The 21,910-nt window shown below is 40.2% G+C and overlaps 1 protein-coding gene across 1 annotated transcript in view; it reads right to left on the bottom strand.

Moving 5' to 3' along the window:
- The window catches only part of CTNND2 (catenin delta 2), a 1,090,646-nt gene that overhangs the window by 193,363 nt on the left and 875,373 nt on the right, over positions 1–21,910 (bottom strand).

Below are 21,910 nucleotides of genomic sequence, written 5' to 3'. Positions count from 1 at the left end.
AGGATATCAGCCCTGCTTCCATTCACAATTAGTACAATGAATCCAAGCCCCCAAATTCTAACCAAGACCAAAAAGTTCCAAAAGTGAACTGAAATGGACTAGTAAGACATCTGAAGTAGACAAGGAAGACATCTCTGTTTTATCCAAGATTCTCAACATGCTGCTAAGTTGCTAAGTCACTTCAGTCGTGTCCAACTCTGCAACCCCATAGACGGCAGCCCACCAGGCTCCCCTGTCCCTGGGATTCTCCAGGCAAGAACACTGGAGTGGGTTGCCCTTTCCTTCTCCAATGCGTGAAAGTGAAAAGTGAAAGTGAAGTCGCTCAGTCATGTCTGACCCTCAGTGACCTCATGGACTGCAGCCTTCCAGGCTCCTCCGTCCATGGGATTTTCCAGGCAAGAGTACTGGAGTGGGGTGCCATTGCCTTCTCCGTCTCAACATGCACCTGTGGTCTATTGGATTCACTCAGTTTCCTACAAAGCCAGCCATCATTGTGCAGGACCTTTCAAGGATACAGTATAGGGTCTGGTGCTCACAGGCTCAACAGGAATTAAAATTTGCTGTCACTGCTTCTGTTAGCTTTTCTCTTAAAACAATGCTCATGGAGGACCTAGGGATTGTTCTTCCTTATGTAACAGCAAAGAGAGCAGTAGAAATGGAAGACTGTGTCAACAATAGACAGAGAGCTTAAAATGGAATTAATTTCAGAAAAGGTCTAAGAATTACATACACATTATAATATCATTTGAAATGCTTTTAAAATAATTGCTATTTTTGTTGTTCAAAATTGTACACATAAAAGTAAAAAAAAAAAAAGAATAATATTCTCTTTTCCTGTGAAAGACTGCATTTCCCCCAAGGCTAATGTAAATAGACATCATCACTGCAGATACTGAGAATAAAATATCATAGTTGTCTTTAGAAACACAATTTATAGTTTACAATATTTAGTAACTTTTCAATTGATTTTAAAATGAGATTGGCTTCATCTATCATGTTATTAATAAACAGAACTCACTTATTTCTTAAATTTGTTTTATTAGTTTCTTGCTTTGCTCATATTGAACTATCCAAAGGCATTAATAATACTAACCTGAAAATCAATGATATCTGATTAATAACTAAAATAATACTTTTATTTATTTTTTTATTGTATTTTTATTTTTTTATTTTTTCTAATTTTATTTTATTTTTAAACTTTACATAATTGTATTAGTTTTGCCAAATATCAAAATGTGACTTTAGAAACAAACTTTTCCAACTGGTCTTTCAAAAGAACATTTTCTGGGAATTTTATTTAGGTAAATGCAAGAGAAACAAAATGTTTTTGGTGCTTTGAATGTACAAATGAATTGTTAGTACAGGGGGTTGGCTTGAGGGTGAATCCTGTCTGCCTGTTTTTGTAAATAAAGTTTTATGAACACAGCTCTGTCTGTTCACTTACATATTGTCTATGGCTGCTTGTGTCCTACAAGGGAAAAGCTGAGATTTGGGGACCAAGATAGTATGGCTCCCAAGCCTAAACAAATTACTATTTGGCCTTTCCTGGTCACCTTTGTGGTTAGTATACGGGCCATTTTCTATATACTTCTGTGTGCATGTTTGCATTGCCATTAGCATCCTATATAAAAATGCTTATTGGTGCACAGAAGCTGCTCAAAATATATTCTGACTTGAACAGATGTGAAATGCTACGAGCATTATCATGTGCATTTATTTTGATTTAAATAATATATGAAGCGGATTTTTAATTCATTCCATTAGGAAACATTTTACTGAATTTTGGATGATCAAAATAATCAAGATGAATACTTTCATTTATTTATAGTCTCACGACAATATTCTTTTATCTAGTAAAATAAATACTTTTCAGTTTTAAAAAAGCACATTTAAATGAAATTACTATCTACCCCCAAGTTTGAGGATAACTTTAAAAAATATCACATTAAAGGGTTTGCATATTTTTTAAACTGAAGTATAGTTGATTTACAATGTTGCATTAGTTTTAGATGTACTGCAAGGTGATTCATACACACACACACACATTTATATTTATATATATATATATATATATATACAACCTAGACAGCATATTAAAAAGCAGAGACATTACTTTGTCCACAAAGGTCCATCTAGTCAAGGCTATGGTTTTTCCAGTGGTCATGTATGGATGTGAGAGTTGGACTGTGAATAAAGCTGAGTGCAGAAGAATTGATGCTTTTGAACTGTGGAGCTGGAGAAAGCTCTTGAGAGTCCCTTGGACTGCAAGGAGATCCAACCAGTCCATCCTAAAGGAAATCAGTTCTGGGTGTTCATTGGAAGGACTGATGTTGAAGCTGAAACTCCAATACTTTGGCCACCTGATGTGAAGAGCTGACTCATTTGAAAAGACCCTGATGCTGGGAAAGATTGAGGGCAGGAGGAGAAGGAGACGACAGAGGATGAGATGGTTGGATGGCATCACTGGCTCAATGGACATGGGTTTGGGTGGACTCCAGGAGTTGGTGATGGACAGAGAGGCCTGGTGTGCTGCGCTTCATGGGGTTGCAAAGAGTTGGACACAACTGAGCGACTGAACTGAACTGATATACATTTTTTTCAGATTATTTTCCATTATAGGCTATTCTGTTTTTCTAAGTATACAACACACATATACAGACGCTAAACACTGAATTTTTCCATTACTAAATCCTGATTTGAAAGTACCAATACATGAAAATTGAGGCTTGTAAATGTTTTAAAACATGGGTTCTATATTTTGCTATAAAATACGTCTCCTCTAAAGACTAAACAGTAAAAGACTTTTCCATTTTTATCATTCAATGAATTTAAAAGATTCTAAAGACATTCTATAATAATAAAGAAATTTTTACTGCTTCCTAACAAACAGAAAAGAGGTAGGAAAGGAAAGGAGGAAATCAAAGATGAGGTGAAGGCCTCACTATCTGATAAGAAGTGAAACGTGGGAAAGAAAGGGACGTTTCAGGCGACTCTTCATCTGGCTGTTCCACCTCACCTTTCTTATTAATTCATTCATCACTGTAACCTAATTCCGAATCAGGCACGGACAGAAGTTTCCTGTTTACATCCCTCCGCCTTTCCAGACGGGCCCCATCTGTGTTTCACAGGCTGATCAACTTACCACAGTGCTTGACCCAAATCTCTAAATGTTCTCTCCTGGTTTCTATCCGCAGCCCACATGGGCTCCTTGGACTCTGAGAAACACAGGTATCTCTGGTCAGGGACATGTTTTACCACGTCTGCATGGATGAGGACTTGGTAAAGAGGATGCAACGCTGCAGAATTTCTTTTAGGGGAAATTCAGCAAACCAGTTAGCAGCAGAGGGCCCTCCAAACTTGGAGTTTGGGTTATATTATCTGGACAGAGACGAGCTTGAGTGTAGAAGCAGCAGTCTCTGGGGACACTGAGGTAAAGCAAGGTGTGACTGGCAGGAGTCAAGAGTGGGAACAGCTGGAACTCTACACCTGTCTTGCCAGCCACCTACACACACACTAACTCACGTGCACACACACATCCACACACAGTACACACATACATTCACATATACTCACAGACACATACACTCATACCTACACACATCCACACACTCATACAGCATACAGATTCAGTCACACGTACACACATACACTGTACACATACATTCACATAGACACACGCCTACACATATACACAGACTCACACAATATACTTACATGCACACAATGCACATGTACATTCACATACACTTACAAATGCACACACACACCCCTACATACATCCACGCATATATTCACATATACTCACACACATACATACACACATGCTCACACCTACGCACACATACATACACACACTCATGCAATATACCTGCACATACACACTTATACATTTATACACACTCTTACTTACACATATACACACATTCACATGTATTCCCACACACACTCACACAATATATATACATACTCTCATATATATACATTCACATATACACATACACACAGAAACTCACACCTATACATATACACACATTCACAGGTATTCACACACATACACACTTACATAATATACTTATACATACACACACACACACACACATATCCATTAGTCCCTGGTGAAGGCAGACAGATTAGTGGAGAAAAACACAGACGTATCTAAGCATTCTCCATGAACAAATGGGAAATAGGTGTCTTGCTCAAATTTCTCTTCACTCCTTCCCCTCTCTTTTCCAGGGTGGTTTCCTGATGCTCCCTTCACACGGAGGGGCCTGATCCTTCCCCCTTCGAGTGAGGTCTGGATGAAGTGTCCTGTTTCTGACCCACAGATCATGGAGGAGATGACAGAGACCTCTGAGACGAGATCACAAAGGGCACTGTGGCTTTGGCTCAGCTCTGTCTCAGATAGCTTATTTGAGGGGGCCCTACCGTCACCTGTGAGGACCCTCAAGTACCATGAAGATGCACACATGGAGAAGAATGGAGGCATCCAGCCAGCAGGGACCCCTCTAGGAAGTACAACCTCGACTCCAGCCTACAGATGATGCAGCCTCATCTGTGTGGGACCCTGAGCCAGAGACATGCAGACCTGCCCCTCTTGGGTTCCTGCCACTCAGACATCATGTGGAACAAACAAGTGTTGCTTCAATTGTTAAACTAGGGGTAAGTCATTATGCCAACAAAGGTCCGTCTAGTCAAAGCTATGGTTTTTCCAGTAGCCATGTATGGATGTGAGAATTGGACTATAAAGAAAGCTGAGTGCAGAAGAATTGGTGCTTTTGAACGGTGTTGGAGAAGACTTTTGAGAGTCCCTTGGACTGCAAGGAGATCCAACCAGTCCATCCTAAAGGAAATCAGTCCTGAATATTCATTGGAAGGACTGATTTTGAAGCTGAAACTCCAATACTTTGGCCACCTGATGCGAAGAATGGACTCATTTGAAAAGACCCTGATGCTGGGAAAGATTGAAGGTGGGAGGAGAAGAGGACAACAAAGGATGAGATGGTTGGATGGCATCACCGACTCGATGGACGTGAGTTTGAGTAAACTCCGGGAGGTGGTGATGGACAGGGAGGCCTGGCCTGCTGCAGTCCATGGGATCACAAAGATTCGGACACGACTGAGTGACTGAACTGCACTGAACTGAAGTCATTATGCAGCATTGGTAACTAACGTCCCTTCCTTTCACTTCCCTCTCCTCCTCTGTCTACTGGACTCACTTTTCCCCTTCACAGCACTTTTTCCTTGTTACACTTCTCATTCTGATTTAGATTCACTTGTTGTCTCATTCCCTACAACTCCTCTGGCCTCTTGTAAAGTCTATTGTGAGAGGACAGAAGATACAGGAAGGGGCTCTAAACCTTGTAACTAAATCTAAAATGCATTTTAATTTGGGTGACAAATAATATTTAACTTTTACGAATGTATCTGGGACTTACAAAATGGCCAAACACTATCTTTAATTTGGAATAATGTTGTATTAGTCTCCTACTGCTGCTCTAACAAGTGACTGCAAATGCAGTGCTTATAATAAGGCACATGTATTATCTTACAGTTCTGGATGCCTGAAGTCTAAAATGGACCAGTGGAATACAGCAGATAGGGCTCCTTAGGTAGGCTCTAGGGAAGAATTTCCTTGCCTTTTTATGCTTCTAAAGGCTGCCCAGGTTCCATGGTCAAAGCCCGCATCACTTCAACCTCAGCATCCACGATCACCTCCTCTTCTCTGATTGAACCTCCTCCCTCACTGTTGTAAGGACACTTGTGATCACATTAAGCCTGCCTGGACTATCTCCCTCTACCCACTTTAAGATCCTTCACATAATCCCACCTGCACAGTCCCTTTTACTGTGTAAGATAATATTCACAGGCTCTGAGAATTAGGACCATGGACATCTTCAGGGGTTACTGTCCAGTCTACCACACACCCCTTAAAATATTCTGTTGTGCTTAAAATATAATTAAATTTCTGACTGTAGTTCCATGATCAGGCCTTTCCCTCATTCTCTAAATTCATTTTGAATCAGAACCTTTGGTTTATTCATTTACTTAGTCCACACAGACCCACTGTGCACAAGGCTCTGTTTGATACAGAGGGGACATTAGTGAACGAAACAAAAAGTCCCTGCCTGCACGGCTCTCGCATAAATGCAACTCAGTATGCTTGTCTTAGTCTCATTTCTTCTCCTTGAACAACAAGCTTGTTTGTAACTCACATTTCTTGGATTTATTGTTCTTTCAATCTGGAACATTGTTCTCCTGACCTTTCCAAGGCTGATCCTTCCTTCTATTCACATGTTACTTAAATGCACTAAACACAGAGAAGTTTTTTTGGCTCAGTCTAAACTACTTTCCCCAGAGAAGGCAATGGCACCCCACTCCAGTACTCTTGCCTGGAAAATCCTGTGGATGGAGGAGACTGGTAGGCTGCAGTTGATGGGGTCCCAAAGAGTCGGATACGACTGAGCGACTTCACTTTCACTTTTCACTTTTACGCACTGGAGAAGGAAATGGCAACCCACTCCAGTGTTCTTGCCTGGAGAATCCCAGGGACGGGGGAGCCTGGGAGGCTGCCGTCTATGGGGTCACACAGAGTCAGACACGACTGAAGCAACTTAGTAGCAGCAGCCGCAAACTACTTTCCCAGGTGGCTCAGTGGTAAAGAATCCACCCGCCAATGCAGGGGACCCAGAAGATGGAGCTTCAGTCCCTGGGTTGGGAAGATTCCCCGGAGGAGGAAATTGCAACTCACTCTAGTATTCTTGTCTGGGAAATCTCATGGCCAGCGGAGCCTGGCGTGCTACAATCCATGGGGTGGCAAAAAGAGTCAAGACACGACTGAGTGAGCGTGTGCGCGCGCGCGCACACACACACACACACACACACACACACACACACACAAAAATCTTTCCAGACTCTTGCTGTCAGATCTCCTATTTCAATTTTTATCAGAGACCTCATCATCATCTTGCATTTCCCAAGCTTTCTTCTCCCCATCCTCATTTTATGAAGATATTATTGGCATGCAGCATTCTATGAATTTAAGGTGTACAGCATAATGATCTGGCTTACATACCCCACAAAATGATGACCACAATAGGTTTAGTGAACATCCATCATCTCATAAAGACAAAACATTGACAATATAGAAAAATATTTTTTCTTATAATGAGAACTCTGAGGATTTACTCTCTTAACTTCCACATATAACATAGAGCAGTGTTAACTATATTTATCCTGCTGTATGTTATGACCCTAGTACTTATTTATCTTATAATTGGACTTTTGTATCTTGGTGGTCGTCATCTAATTCCCCCTGCTCTTGCTTGTGGTAACCACAAATCTGATCTCTTTTTCAATGAGTTGGTCTGTTTTTGAACTATAATTGACCTACAACACTATGTTAGATCCTGCTGAACAACATAGTGATTTGACATTTCTATACATTTCGAAATGATTACCATAAGTCTTGCTGTCATCTGTCACCATACAAAGATACTACATAATTGCTGACTGTGTTCCCAGCACTGTGCACTTAATACCTGTGACATTTATTTTGTGACTCGAAGTTCACGCCTCTTACTCCCTGCTCACCTATTCCTCTCCTTCCTCCACCCGCTCCTATGCGTTTCCATTACTTGGTTTTCTGTCATTTGCTCACTGCTCTTTTCCACAGCAAGGTACCACCCAAGAAATGAAGCAAGGACCCTGAGCATTTGCAGCAGACAGAACACATACAGCACACAGAATCTGTTCTGACGCGCACTAGATGCTCACCAAATAGCTGTGAAATGATTACAAGAATTAATAATTGAGTGACTTGACCCTTAAAGGATGATTGCACTCTAAGCAGTGAACACTATTTTCTTTTTTTGTATTGGTTTCTGCCATACGGCAACATGAATCAGCCACAGGTATATATATGCCCCCCTCCCTCCTGAATACCTCTCCCATCTCCCATCCCATCCCACCCCTCTAGGGTGTCACAGAGCTCTGGGTTGAGCTCCCTGTGTCACACAGCAAATTCCTACTTGCTATCTATTTTACATATGGTAATGTATATATTTTACATGCTATTCTCTCATATAGTAGCATACTGCTAGCAAAAAAGGATTTGAAAAGATTAGATTTGATTTGATTTGAAAGAATAGAACAGCAGATGCAAGATGTAATGTTAAAAATAACACATCTCAATGAGAACATAGAAATGTTGTTTACATGGGAGTATAACCCTTGACTCTACAGAAATTCTACTTTTACTAAGCAGAGAAAACTTTTTATCACTAAAAAACAAGCAGTTTATCATTAGAGGGCTTATTTCTAGTGCGTTATTTGGGTAATTTTCCTATATTAATTCCCTGATGATTCTACATTAGCCAAGGTGATACTAAAATTTCAATTCATGGAAAAACTGGAAAAAAATTAAATTCAAAATGGTACTCCACCCTGTTTATTCTTATCTAAATATAACATAAAGATGTTTTAGTATTTTTGGTTGATGGTCACTAGCAAATTTTAATTTACCTGATGAAAATATGCTAATTTCTCCCAGATTACAATCTGTCACAAAATCGTTTTATAGCATCTTTCCTCTAATTATATGTATTCAATAGCTTTCCTTTATCAGTATAAAATTACTGCTGCTTCAAACATAATTTTGACAGTAGGTTTAGTTGGGAAGACATTTAAATAACTAATTATGTATACTAAATATATTTCAAATATAGTTTATTTTTATTTCAGGCACCGGATGGCTTTTTTTCCCTTAAGATTATCCATATTCATGAGAGGTAATTGGTTTATTAAAATTTCTTTAATAAAATCTTAATTACTCTCATTGGATCCTTTACTCTGTTTTAATAGAGGGTAATTGTGAGGTTTTTTTCTGAAAGGAGACAAAGACTCTACTTAAAAAAAAAGGAATCAGATTGACTAGAAAGAGGTACTTAATAGTTACAAGTCTTAAAGCGTGATAAAATCAAACCCTGTCTTGTGACGATATAAGACTTTCCTATGACCGCCTCGCTTTAATTGTTAAACCTGAAACACAGTCCCTTAACACAGGGACACAGGTGAAGCTCAAGCCAAAGAACAGTTGGATTGAATTCATTTTAAATGAATGCTTTACATTTTTATTTTTGATTAATCAACTAATTAAAATTAACTGAATGTATGAAGATTTACTTTAAACGAATCTGCCACTTGTCTTATTCTGAGAGTGAAACTTTGTTTGCCTGGGTAAGAGAGAGAGCAGAGAGGTTCATCTTACAAAATGGCCAAGGTCAGAGCCAATGGGGTGAGAGTGGAAGATGGGGGTTGGGGGAATGGATGACCATCAGTACCTTTTCCATAGCCTACCACTCACACCTTGATTCATGGGTGTGTAGAAGGTGGCTGACCAAAATCTGGAGCCCCATGACACCCTGAATTTATTCTGTGTGCATTTGTGTGTGAGCATGTGTATGTGTGACTATGCACATATGCAAGTGTATGCATGTGTGTACATGTGTGAGTGAACATGTTGCACACATGCACAAATATGTCTGTGTGTGTGCACATGTATATATATTTGGGTGCACCACATAAATACTCTTATCTTATCCCTTAAACATCATGTCTCTCAAGGTGTAATTGTTGAATTGGGACTGTTTTGATAATTCTTCCCAATGGTATACATGATAGCCTCTAAAAGATGAATAAATAATGCTCATTTAATGCTTTTAAAAATAAAAGCATTGATTGTGAGTTAATGCAAAGGTTTACCAAAATGTTGCTATAGTAATTTTTGCTCAAAGCAAAAAGCAAAGGGTACTACATCAAAATAAAATACTTCTGCATATCAAAAACAATCACAAAATGACAAGGCAACCTATGAAAAGGGAGAAGATAATTGCAAGTCATAAATATGCTAAGGAGTTAACATCCAAAATACACAAGGAAATCATATAGCTCAGTAACAAAAAAAATAAACAACTATATTAAAAAATAGATGAACTGAGTAGACATTTTTTCTAAAGAAGACACCCAAATGGCCAACAGATATATAACAAGATGTTCAGCATCACTACTCATCAGGAAAATTCAAGTCAAAATCATAATGAACTACTGCCTCACATCTGTAAGAATGGCTGCCATCAAGACAACAGAAAACAAGTTCAGTCGCTCAGTTGTGTCCGACTCTTTGTGACCCCAAGGACTTCAGCACGCCAGGCTTCCCTGTCCATCACCAACTCCCAGAGCTTACTCAAACTAATGTCCATTGAGTCAGTGATGCCATCTAACCATCTCATCCTCTGTCATCCCCTTCTCCTCCTGCCTTCAATCTTTCCCAGCATCAGGGTCTTTTCCAAGGAGTCAGTTCTTCACATCAGGTGGCCAAAGTATTGGAGCTTCAGCTTCAGCACCAGTCCTTCCAATGAATATTCAGGACTGATTTCCTTTAGGATGGACTGGTTGGATCTCCGTAGTCCAAGGGACTCTCAAGAGTCTTCTCCAATGCCACAGTTCAAAAGCATTAATTCTTTGGTGCTCAGCTTTCTTTATAGTCCAACTCTCACATCCATACATGACTACTGGAAAAACCATAGCTTTGACTAGATAGACCTTTGTTGGCAAATTAATGTCTCTGCTTTTTCATCTGCTGTCTAGGTTGGTCATAGCTTTTCTTCCAAGGAGCAAGCGTCTTTTAATTTCATGGCTGCAGTCACCATCTGCAGTGATTTTGGAACCCCCAAAAATAAAGTCTCTCACTGTTTCCATTGTTTTCCCAACTATTTGCCATGAAGAGAAAACAAATGTTGGTGAAAAAAGAGTTTGAAAAAATCATCTTGTTATGTACTTGTGTGTCTATTTTTTGTGACCCCATGGACTGTAGCCCACCAGGCTCCTCTGTCCATAGGGATTCTCCAGGCAAGAATACTGGAGTGGGTTGCCATGCCCTCCTCCAGGGGATCTTCCTGACCCAGGGAATGAACCAAGGTCTTTGCACTGAGGCAGATTCTTTACCGTCTGAACCAGATGTGAAGAAAAGGAACCCTTGTGCACTGTTGGTAGGAATGTAAGTTGATATACACACTATTGTAAATCATACAGAGGGTCCTCAAAGAATTAAAAACATAACTACCATCTAATCCAGCGATCCTACTTCTGGGTATGTATCCAAAGGAAATGAAGACAACACGTAGAAAAGATATGTGCACTGCATGTTCACTGTAGCATTCTTCACAATAACTGAAGTATGGAAATGACCTGAATGTCCCTCAACAGATGAACTGATAACGAAGATATCAGAGAATGATAATGAAGATGTGGTACATCTGTACAATGGGATATTACTCAGCCACAAGAAAGAAGGAAATTCTGCCATGTAGACAACACAGATGGAACTTAAAGGCATGTGCTAAGTGACATAAGTCAGGGAGAGAAAGACAAATACTGTATGAGCCAACTCACATGGAATTAAAAAAAAAAAACAACCTATCAAAACAGAGAGTGGAGTGGTAGTTACCAGGGGCTGGGGGTTGGGTAATTGAGGAGATGTTGTTTAAGGTACAAACTTGTAAACAGTGGTTAGATAAGTCCTGAAAATCTAATGTACATCACAGGTGTAATAGTCAACATGCTGTACTGAGATCAGATCAGATCAGTCGCTCAGTCGTGTCCGACTCTTTGCGACCCCATGAATCGCAGCACGCCAGGCCTCCCTGTCCATCACCAACTCCTGGAGTTCACTCAGACTCACATCCATCGAGTCAGTGATGCCATCCAGCCATCTCATCTTCTGTCGTCCCCTTCTCCTCCTGCACCCAATCCCTCCCAGCATCAGAGTCTTTTCCAATGAGTCAACTCTTCACATGAGGTGGCCAAAGTACTGGAATTTCAGCTTTAGCATCATTCCTTCCAAAGAAATCCCAGGGCTGATCTCCTTCAGAATGGACTGGTTGGATATCCTTGCAGTCCGAGGGACTCTCAAGAGTCTTCTCCAACACCACAGTACAAAAGCATCAATTCTTTGGTGCTCAGCCTTCTTCACAGTCCAACTCTCACATCCATATATGACCACAGGAAAAACCATAGCCTTGACTAGACGAACCTTTGTTGGCAAAGTAATGTCTCTGCTTTTGAATATGCTATCTAGGTTGGTCATAACTTTCCTTCCAAAGAGTTAGTGTCTTTTAATTTCATGGCTGCATTCACCATCTGTAGTGATTTTGGAGCCCAGAAAAATAAAGTCTGACACTGTTTCCACTGTTCCCCATCTATTTCCCATGAAGTGATGGGACCAGATGCCATGATCTTTGTTTTCTGAATGTTGAGCTTTAAGCCAACTTTTTCACTCTCCTCTTTCACTTTCATCAAGAGGCTTTTGAGTTCCTCTTCACTTTCTGCCATAAGGGTGGTGTCATCTGCATATCTGAGGTTATTGATATTTCTCCCAGCAATCTTGATTCCAGCTTGTGCTTCTTACAGTCCACCGTTTCTCATGATGTACTCTGCATATAAGTTAAATAAACAGGGTGACAGTATACAGCCTTGACGTACTCCTTTTCCTATTTGGAACCAGTCTGTTGTTCCAGAACTTCAAAGATGCTAAGAGACTAGATTTAATTCTTCTCACCACAAAAAAGCCGATAATTAAGAGACATGATAACAGTGTTATCAAACACTAAATACCACAGTATATAGATGTATGAAATCAACACACTGTCCACCTTAAACCTACATAATGTAATATATTAACTATAAAAAGACACTTGTTTAAAAAGTGTGTTATGCAAATGTCATTTTGATAAGAGTGTTAATTAAGGAAATGGATGTGATAGGAAATTTGTGTGTCATGCATGCAGAGAAGTGTTTAAAAACACTTGCAATAAAGAAGTTTATGAAATGGAGCAGGACCCTCTGAGGCTCCTGGGCATGAAGTTCTTTTTGTTTCCCATTTCTTGTGGGCAAGACTCCAGCCTCCATGACCTTCCCTGAGTTCCAAAGGGCAGATGCCAACAGTTGCTAATTAAGGGAGGAGCAGCCAAGAAACCACTTGAGGCAACAGAATTGTAAAGGGACAGGAGACCAGAGAGGCTCATAAAGGTCAGGAGACAAACACCTAAGAAGTGAGTAAGGGAAGGAAAGCACTACTCACACTCTACCTTATCAGCAAGCCCACCCTTGAAGCATTGTTATAAAGCTCATCAGGTCCTTCCAGATTCATTTCAGTTCAGTCACACTAAGTCATGTGCGACTCTGCAACTTCATGTACTTCAGCAGGCCAGGCTTCCCTGTCCATCACCAACTCCTGGAGGTTGCTCAAACACGTGTGCATTGCGTTGGTGATGCCATCCAACCATCTCATCCTCTGTCATCCCCTTCTCTTCCCGCCTTCAATCTTTATCAGCATCAGGGTCTTTTTAATGAGTCAGCTCTCTGCATCAGGTGGCCAAAGTATTGGAGCTTCAGCATCAGTCCTTCCAATGAATATTCAGGACTGATTTTCATTATGATTGACTGGTTTGATCTCCTTGCTGTCCAAGGGACTTTCAAGAGTCTTCTCCAACACCACAGTTCAAAAGCATCATTTTTTTGGTGCTCAGCTTTCTTTATGGTCCAACTCTCACATCCATCCATGACGACTGGAAAAACCATAGCTTTGACTAGACAGACCTACGTCAGCAAAGTACTGTCTCTGATTTGTAATATGCTGTCCTAGGTTGGTCATAGCTTTTCTTCCAAGGAGCAAGCTTCTTTTAATTTCATGGCTGCAGTCACCATCTGCAGTGATTCTGAAGCCCCCCAAAATAAAGTCTCCCACTGTTTCCATTGCTTCCCCATCCATTTGCCATGAAGTGATGGGACTGGATTCCATGATCTTAGATTTTTGAATGTTGAGCTTTAAGCCAATTTCACTCTCCTCTTTCAATTCTATCAAGAGGCTCTTGAGTTCCTCTTTGCTTTCTGCCATAAGCATGTTGTCATCTGCATATCTGAGGTTATTGATATTTCTCCTGGAAATCTGGATTCCAGCCTGTGCTTCATCCAGCCTGGCATTTTGCATGATGTACTCCGCATATAAGTTAAATAAGCAGGGTGACAGTATATAGCCTTGAGATACTCCTTTCGTTATTTGGAACCAATCTGTTGTTCCATGTCTGGTTCTAACTGTTGCTTCTTGACCTGCACACAGATTTCTCAGAGGCAGGTAAAGAGGTCTGGTATTCACATTTCTTTAAGAATTTTCCACTGTTGTGATCCACACAGTCAAAGACTTTGGCATAGTCAATAAAGCAGAAATAGATGTTTTTCTGGACCTCTCTTGCTTTTTCAATGATCCAACAGATGTTGGCAATTTGATCTCTGGTTCCTCTGCCTTTTATAAATCTAATTTGAACATCTGGAAGTTATTGTTTCACGTACTATTGAAGCCTGGCTTGGAGAATTTTGAGCTTTACTTTGCTAGCATGAGATGAGTACAACTGTGCAGTAGTTTGGGCATTCTTTGGCATTGCCTTTCTTTGGGATTGGAATGAAAACTGAACTTTTCCAGGCCTGTGGCCACTGCTGAGTTTTCCAAATTTGCTGTCATATTGAGTGCAGCACTTTCACAGCATCATCTTTTAGGATTTGAAATAGCTCAAGTGGAACTCCATCATGTCCACTAGCTTTGTTCGTAGTGATGCTTCCTAAGGCCCACTTGACTTTGCATTCCAGGATGTCTGGCTCTAGGTCAGTGATCACACCATGGTGGTTATGTGGATCACGAAGATCTTTTTAGTATAGTTCTGTGTATGGTTGCCCCTTCTTCTTAATACCTTCTGGTTCTGTTAGGTCCATATCGTTTCTGTCCTTTATTGTACCCATCTTTGCATGAAATGTTCCCTTGGTATCTAATTTTCTTGAAGAGATCTCTGGTCTTTCCCATTCTATTGTTTTCCTCCATTTCTTTGTATTGATCATCAAGGAAGGCTTTCTTATCTCTCCTTGCTATTCTTTGGAACTCTGGATTCAGCTGGGTATATCTTTCCTTTTCTTCTTTGCCTTTCACTTCTCTTCTTTTCTCAACTATGTAAGCCCTCCTCAGACAACCATTTTGCTTTTTTGCATTTCTTTTTCTTGTGCATGGTTTTGATCACGGCCTCCGGTTCAGTGTTATGAACCTCTGTCCATAGTGCTTCAGGCACTCTGTCTATCAAATCTAATCCTTTAAATCTATTTTTCACTTCAACTGTATAACTGTAAGGGAATTGATTTAGGTCATATCAGAATAGTCCAGTGGTTTTCCCTACTTTCTTCAATTTAAGCCTGAATTTTGCAATAAGAAGTTCATGATCTGAGCCACAGTCTGCTCCCAGTCTTGTTTCTGCTTACTCTATAGAGCTTCTCCATCTTCTGCTGTAAAGTATATAATCAGTCTGATTTTGGTATTTACTATCTGGTGATGTGCATGTGCAGAGTCATCTCTTGTGTTGTTGGAAGGGTGTGTTTGTTATGACCAGTGCGTTCCTTTGGCAAAACTCTGTTAGCCTTTGCCCCGCTTCATTGTTTACTCCAAGGCAAAACTTGCCTGTAACTCTAGTCGTCTCTTGACTTCCTACTTTTGCATTCCAGCCCCCTATGATGAAAAGGGCATCTTTTATCTTTTTCAGTGTTAGTTCTAGGGTCTTACAGGTCTTCATAGTACTGTTGAACTTCAGCTTCTTTGGCATTATTGGTTGGGGCACAGACTTGGATCACTGTGATACTGAATGGCTTGCCTTGGAAATGAACAGAGATCATTCTGTTGCTTTTGAGATTGTACCCAAGTACTGCATTTCAGACTCTTTTGTTGACTCTGAGGGCTACACCTTTTTTCTAAGGGATTCTTGCCCATAATAATAGATATAATGGTCATCTGAATTAAATTCACCCATTCCAGTCCATTTTAGTTCACTGATTCCTAAAATGTCGATGTCCACTCCTGCCATCTCCTGTTTGACCACTTTCAATTTGTCTTGATTCTCAGACCTAACATTCCAGGTTCCTATGCAATGTTGTTCTTTACAGCACAGGACTTTACTTCCATCACCAGTCACATCCACAACTGGGTATTGTTTTTGCTTTGGCTCAGCTTCTTCATTATTTCTGGATCTATTTCTCTGCTCTTCTCCATAGTGTATTGGGCACCTAATGACCTGGGGAGTTCATGTTTCAGTGTCCTATCTTTTTGCCTTTTCATACTGTTCACGGAGTTCTCACGGCAAGAATACGGAAGTGGTTTGCCATTGCCTTTTCCAGCGGGCCACACTGTGTCAGAACTCTCCACCATGATCCTTCTGTCTTGGGTGGCCCTACATGGCATGGGTCATAGTTTCATTGGGTTAGACAAGGCTGTGATCTGTGTGATCAGTTTGGTTAGTTTCCCGTGCTTGTGATTTTCTTTCTGTCTGCCCTCTGATGGATAAGGATAAGAGGCTATGGAAGCTTCCTGATGGGAGGGACTGGCTGTGGGGGACTTTGGGTCTTGTTCTGAAGGACAGGGCCATGGTCAGTTAATCTTTAATCCAATTTTCTCTTGATAGGTTGGGACACACAGTTTCAAGGACAGTTATCTGTCAAGTCCCCCTCTGCCTGGCAAAGCAATATAGCTATTCTTTTCTATGCTATGCTATGCTAAGTCACTTCAGTTGTGTCCAACTCTGTGCGACCCCATAGACGGCAGCCCACCAGTCTCCCCCGCCCCTGGGATTCTCCAGGCAAGAACACTGGAGTGGGTTGCCATTTCCTTCTCCAATGTGTGAAAGTGAAAAGTGAAAGTGAAGTCGCTCAGTCGTGTCCGACTCTTAGTGACCCCATGGATTGCAGCCTACCAGGCTCCTCGGTCCATGGAATTTTCCAAGCAAGAGTACTGGAGTGGGGTGCCATTGCCTTCTCCGACACCCAAAACTCTATCTCTGAGATTTGACTGGGTACTAGTGTGCTCAGATTTTGGCATCAGTTATGAGTGCATTAAAAAAAGAGAAAAATTTAACACTTAGTGTCTTGCATCATAGAAAATTTTATTTTCTATTTTCTGTTGGAGTATAGTTGATTTGGCTGAAGCCATGAAATTAAAAGACTTTTGTTTCTTGGAAGGAAAGCTATGGAAAACCAAGAGAGTTTGTTAAAAAGCAGACACATCACATTGCAAACAAAGACCCCTACCTATTTTTCCAGTAGTCATGTACAGGTAAGTGAATTGGACCATAAAGAAGGCTGAGCACTGAAGAATTGATGCTTTTGAATTGTGATGCTGGAGAAGACTTGAGAATCCCTTGGACTGCAAAGAGATCAAACTAGTCAATCCTAAAGGAAATCAACCCTAAATATTCATTGGAAGGACTGATGCTGAAGCTGAAGTTAAAGCTCCAATACTTTGGCCACCTGATTCGAAGAACCGACTCATTGGAAAAGACCCTGATGCTGGGAAAGATTGAGGGCAGGAGGAGAAGTGGGAGAGAGAGGATGAGATAGTTAGAAAGCATCACCATCACTGACTCAATGGATGTGAGTTTGAGCAAGCTCCAGGAAATAGTGAAGAACAGGAAACCCTTGCATGCTGAAGTCCATGGGGTTGCAAAGAGTCAAACATGACTGAGCAACAGAAATGTTTAACTCCAGCATGGGTGAAGAGTGAGCAGTTTTCTACACCAGAAAATGAATCAGATCTTCACTATTACACACCGGGAAAATCCTGCTTGAAGCTGATAAAATCCACCTGAGCCTCCATAAGTCATTTTAATTCCTGAAGTTCTAAAACAACTCTGACACAAGATATAGTCATCAATGTTGAGGCTTGTTCCAAAGTCAAAACTGATTGCAGCAACACTCTGATTTTTTAACTTTAACATCAGCATGTGTGTGCTAAGTTGTTTCAGTCATGTCTAACTCTTTGTGACTCCATGGACTGTAGCCCACCAGGCTCCTCTGTCCATGGGATTCTCCAGGCAAGAATACTGAAGTGGGTTGCATTTCCTTCTCACATTAATAAACTTATGTTTTTCTCCTGTTAATCTGTCATTTGCCTAAATTATGGGGCCCCAACTGCAGAAGCTAAGGTAGGCAGAGGGAAAAATTTCCTCCCCTGCAGATGTCAACGTCTGGTAGTAACCATCTGTGAAAGTCATGAGTTCACGTTTGATCACAGCATTCTGTAAACGAACCATAGAATTTTCTATTTATCAATTCCCAAGAGATCAAGTTAGGAATATAAAATTGGGCTTGTATAAAAGTATATCCTTCCTCAATGACCTTGGATATGCCAGAACTTTGAAAAAATGTCACCAAAGCACCCAGACTGAGTGTTATAATATCTGGAAACTGGCCCTGGGCCTCTTTTTCTAAAAGTGATTGCAGTTAAAAATGATGTCCTGATAACTGTGGCTTTGTAGTAGAGGGTGGGAAGATTTGGGAGAATGGCATTGAAACATGTAAAATATGTATGAAACGAGATGCCAGTCCAGGTTCAATGCACGATACTGGATGCTTGGGGCTAGTGCACTGGGACGACCCAGAGGGATGGTATGGGGAGGGAGGAGGGAGGAGGGTTCAGAATGGGGAGCACATGTATACCTGTGATGGATTCATTTTGATATTTGGCAAAACTAATACAATTATGTAAAGTTTAAAAATAAAATAAAATTAAAAAAAAAATGATGTCCTTTTTCCGACAATAATCACATTCTTGTACGTGCTAATAAAAATAATTTCTTATACTTTGATTGGGCATCTCAGCAATTTTATGCCCCCAAACTGCATATAAAATAAAGGAGCTTAAGTTTGGGCCTGTGTATATGTGTGTGTGTGTGTGTGTACAGGGAGAGTTAAAGACAAATATTCTATTGTATAATGATTGGTAATAAATGTGAGAGATAAGCCATCATAATTTCCAGTGCAAACTATTAGGTATAAAATAAGCTATAAGGATAAACTGTACAACACAGGGAATATAGCCAATATTTTATAATAACTATAAATGAAGTATAACCTTTTAAAATAGTGACTCATTATATTGTAAACATGTAACTTATATATCGTGCATGTGTACTAAGTCACTTCAGTTGTGTCCAACTCTTTGCAACCCTGGACTGTAGCCTGCCAGGCTCTTGTGTCCACAGGATTCTCCAGGCAAGAATACTGGAATGGATTGCCATGCCCTCTTCCAGGGGATCTTCCCAACCCAGGGATTGAATCTACATCTTTTAGGTCTGCTGCATTGGCAGGCAGGTTCTTTACTGCTAGCGCCATCTGGGAAGCCCAAACCTATGTAACACCATACAGCAACTATATACTTCAATAAAAAAGTTCTTTTTTAAAGCACACCCTTAGTTTCTATGGCTCTCAAAGAAAAGCGATCTTGATGAAGACATAGATGGGAGAGTAAAAGACAGCTGGGAATCAGAGACTGAAATTTTAATTCAGCTCTCCAATGAACAGGATTGAAAAGAATTTGTCTTTTAGTAGGCTCTCCATAGGTATTCCTGAATGGATGAATAATTGAATGAATGAACAAGTAAATGAATGAAGTTCTTGGGTGATGATGATGGTAGTGTTCAAGGATCTCAAATTTTCAGAGAGTGTGGCTGAGCTAGGCATCCAAAATAAGATCACATTTAAAAATATGAATAATAACCAAAAATATCTAACATTTTTGAGTTTTTGTTATATACTAGAGTCTTTGCTAGTCACCTTGCATCTATTAACTCGGGTAAAATGTCAATCAACTCTGTTTTACAGATAAGGAAACAGACACAGAGAAAATGCGTTGCCCTCATCCAGTGGCACTGCCCTTGTAGGTGAAAGTGAAAGTCAGATAACAGTGTGACCACGATCCATATGAACAATCCAGCAAACGTCAGGCACATAAATCCACTACTTGGAATTGCAGACAGGTAGTGTGGCGTGCAGTCCTTTGAAGCAGAATACCTGAACACAAGAGAATGTTCTCCTTTTCATCTTTTGCCAGCTTCTTTTTAGCCTCAGGTCATGTAACTTGAGAAATTTCAAGAAGTCATTTGAGTTCACAGAATGAAGTACATTCGGTTCTGAAACAACTTTTACAAATAATTTTTCTTGCAAACATTTAATTCTGCAGTCTTCTGCTAAAAATATTGTACCTATACAGCCTACAATTGTCCATGGAAAATACTGAACCAAAAATCAGACTGAGATAAAGGGTAACTTAAAAAATTCAATCCTTCCTCTGTCCACTATATTAATTTTAAAACTAGGTCTTATTTTCAGTTACATCAAAATGTCCAACAATGGGGCTTCATCACAGTTATGCTAACAGTAGTCATAAGTCCTCATTTATTGGCCCAATATCAGGTCACATGTACTGTTTCATTAAATCCTTATCCCAAGCTAGGAGGGAGGTACTGCTATTGATTTCATTTTACAGATTCATAACCAAAGATTTAAGAGGCTACAAAATCCCCCAAGGACAGGTAACAAACAAGAGAGACAGAACTAGGCTGTAAATTCAGGCTTCCATACTCCAAATTATCTTGCCTCTTAGAGACACTCCATTCAGAGGTTATTTTTCATGGAAAATATGACTGTGAATCAGAACATTAAGACTCAACTTTAATCTCTGATGATCATTCTCAAGTTTTTATTCCTGAGTTTCATTTCCATAACTCCAAGTTTGAACTTACATTATTGCACATTTTTCTTCAAACATATTTTCTTCTCTCTCATGTTCCTCAAAAAAATCTATTACCCAAATCAGAGATTAGGGAAAATGTGCTTTTTTTGTGTGTCATTTCTATGGTTTTCATTTTCAGCAGATATGCTGAGTGCCTAAAAACAAGGTATTACTAGGAACTCTGGGTATTCTACAGTAAATTAAGCAAAGTCTACTTGGGAAGATAAAAGCACACTTGTCTGATGAAAAATAAAATTTACACTATAGAGTTAACATATGATAAAACCCATTAACTGTCGGAAATGATATACCATGAAAGTTCAGGCAACAAAAGATCACCAAGGGAGGGGATCAGAGAGGCTATATGGGGCGGGGGTTCTTTAATGAGCCCTTGAAGGATGAGAAGAATTCAGGAAATCTGAGCATGGCATCTAGGTGGCCAGAAAGAGGAAGCAAATCCTTGCAGGTGTGAATAGGTAACAGATGACAGTCAATGTCCATGGACCTAACTGTATGGTAGACACCCACCAAAATGTCATTGAGTAAAAAAATACATTCCTCAACAATCAAATGGATGGTTATTTAGACAATCATAGTAGTCGTTACTCTAGACATAATGGGGAAATTAAGAATTCTGATGCACAGTCACCACCTCTGGAGATTCTGATATAAATGATCTCAGGTGGGCCCTGACACGAGCATTTTTTTTAAGTAGCCAGAGTGAAGAATCACTAGAAATTATTATATCTTAGCCTTGGTGAATATAACTGCTAAGCTGCTATTGCTGCTAAGTCACTTCAGTCGTGTCTGACTCTGTGCGCCCCCATAGATGGCAGCCTACCAGGCTCCCCCGTCCCTGGGATTCTCCAGGCAAGAACACTGGAGTGGGTTGCCATTTCCTTCTCCAATGCATGAAAGTGAAAAGTGAAAGTGAAGTCGCTCAGTCGTGTCCGACCCTCAGCGAAAGTCCATGGGACTTTCTAAATCACTAAATGAAAGTGATTAGTGAGCTTCATAGTTTGAGATCTTTGTACTTGAACACCATCATGACCCAATGGGATCATTCAATCCTTTTTCTGTTCATTCATTTGGTTATTCATACATCCAGTCAACAGAATATTCTTTGTCCAGTAGAAATGTTTCAAGCCTTAGAGTGAGCAAGTCACCTACAAATTTGATTCCACAAAATTCAGCAATTTTGGAGCTGAACTGGGGAGGGAGCAATACAGATGGGATAGCAGAGGTCCCAAGTGTCAAGGAGTC

This window comes from Bos mutus, chromosome 20, assembly GCF_027580195.1.
Source record: "Bos mutus isolate GX-2022 chromosome 20, NWIPB_WYAK_1.1, whole genome shotgun sequence".
NCBI lineage: Eukaryota > Metazoa > Chordata > Mammalia > Artiodactyla > Bovidae > Bos > Bos mutus.
The sequence above is the reverse complement of the archived record's forward strand: the minus strand, read 5'-3'. Positions and strand labels throughout refer to the sequence as shown.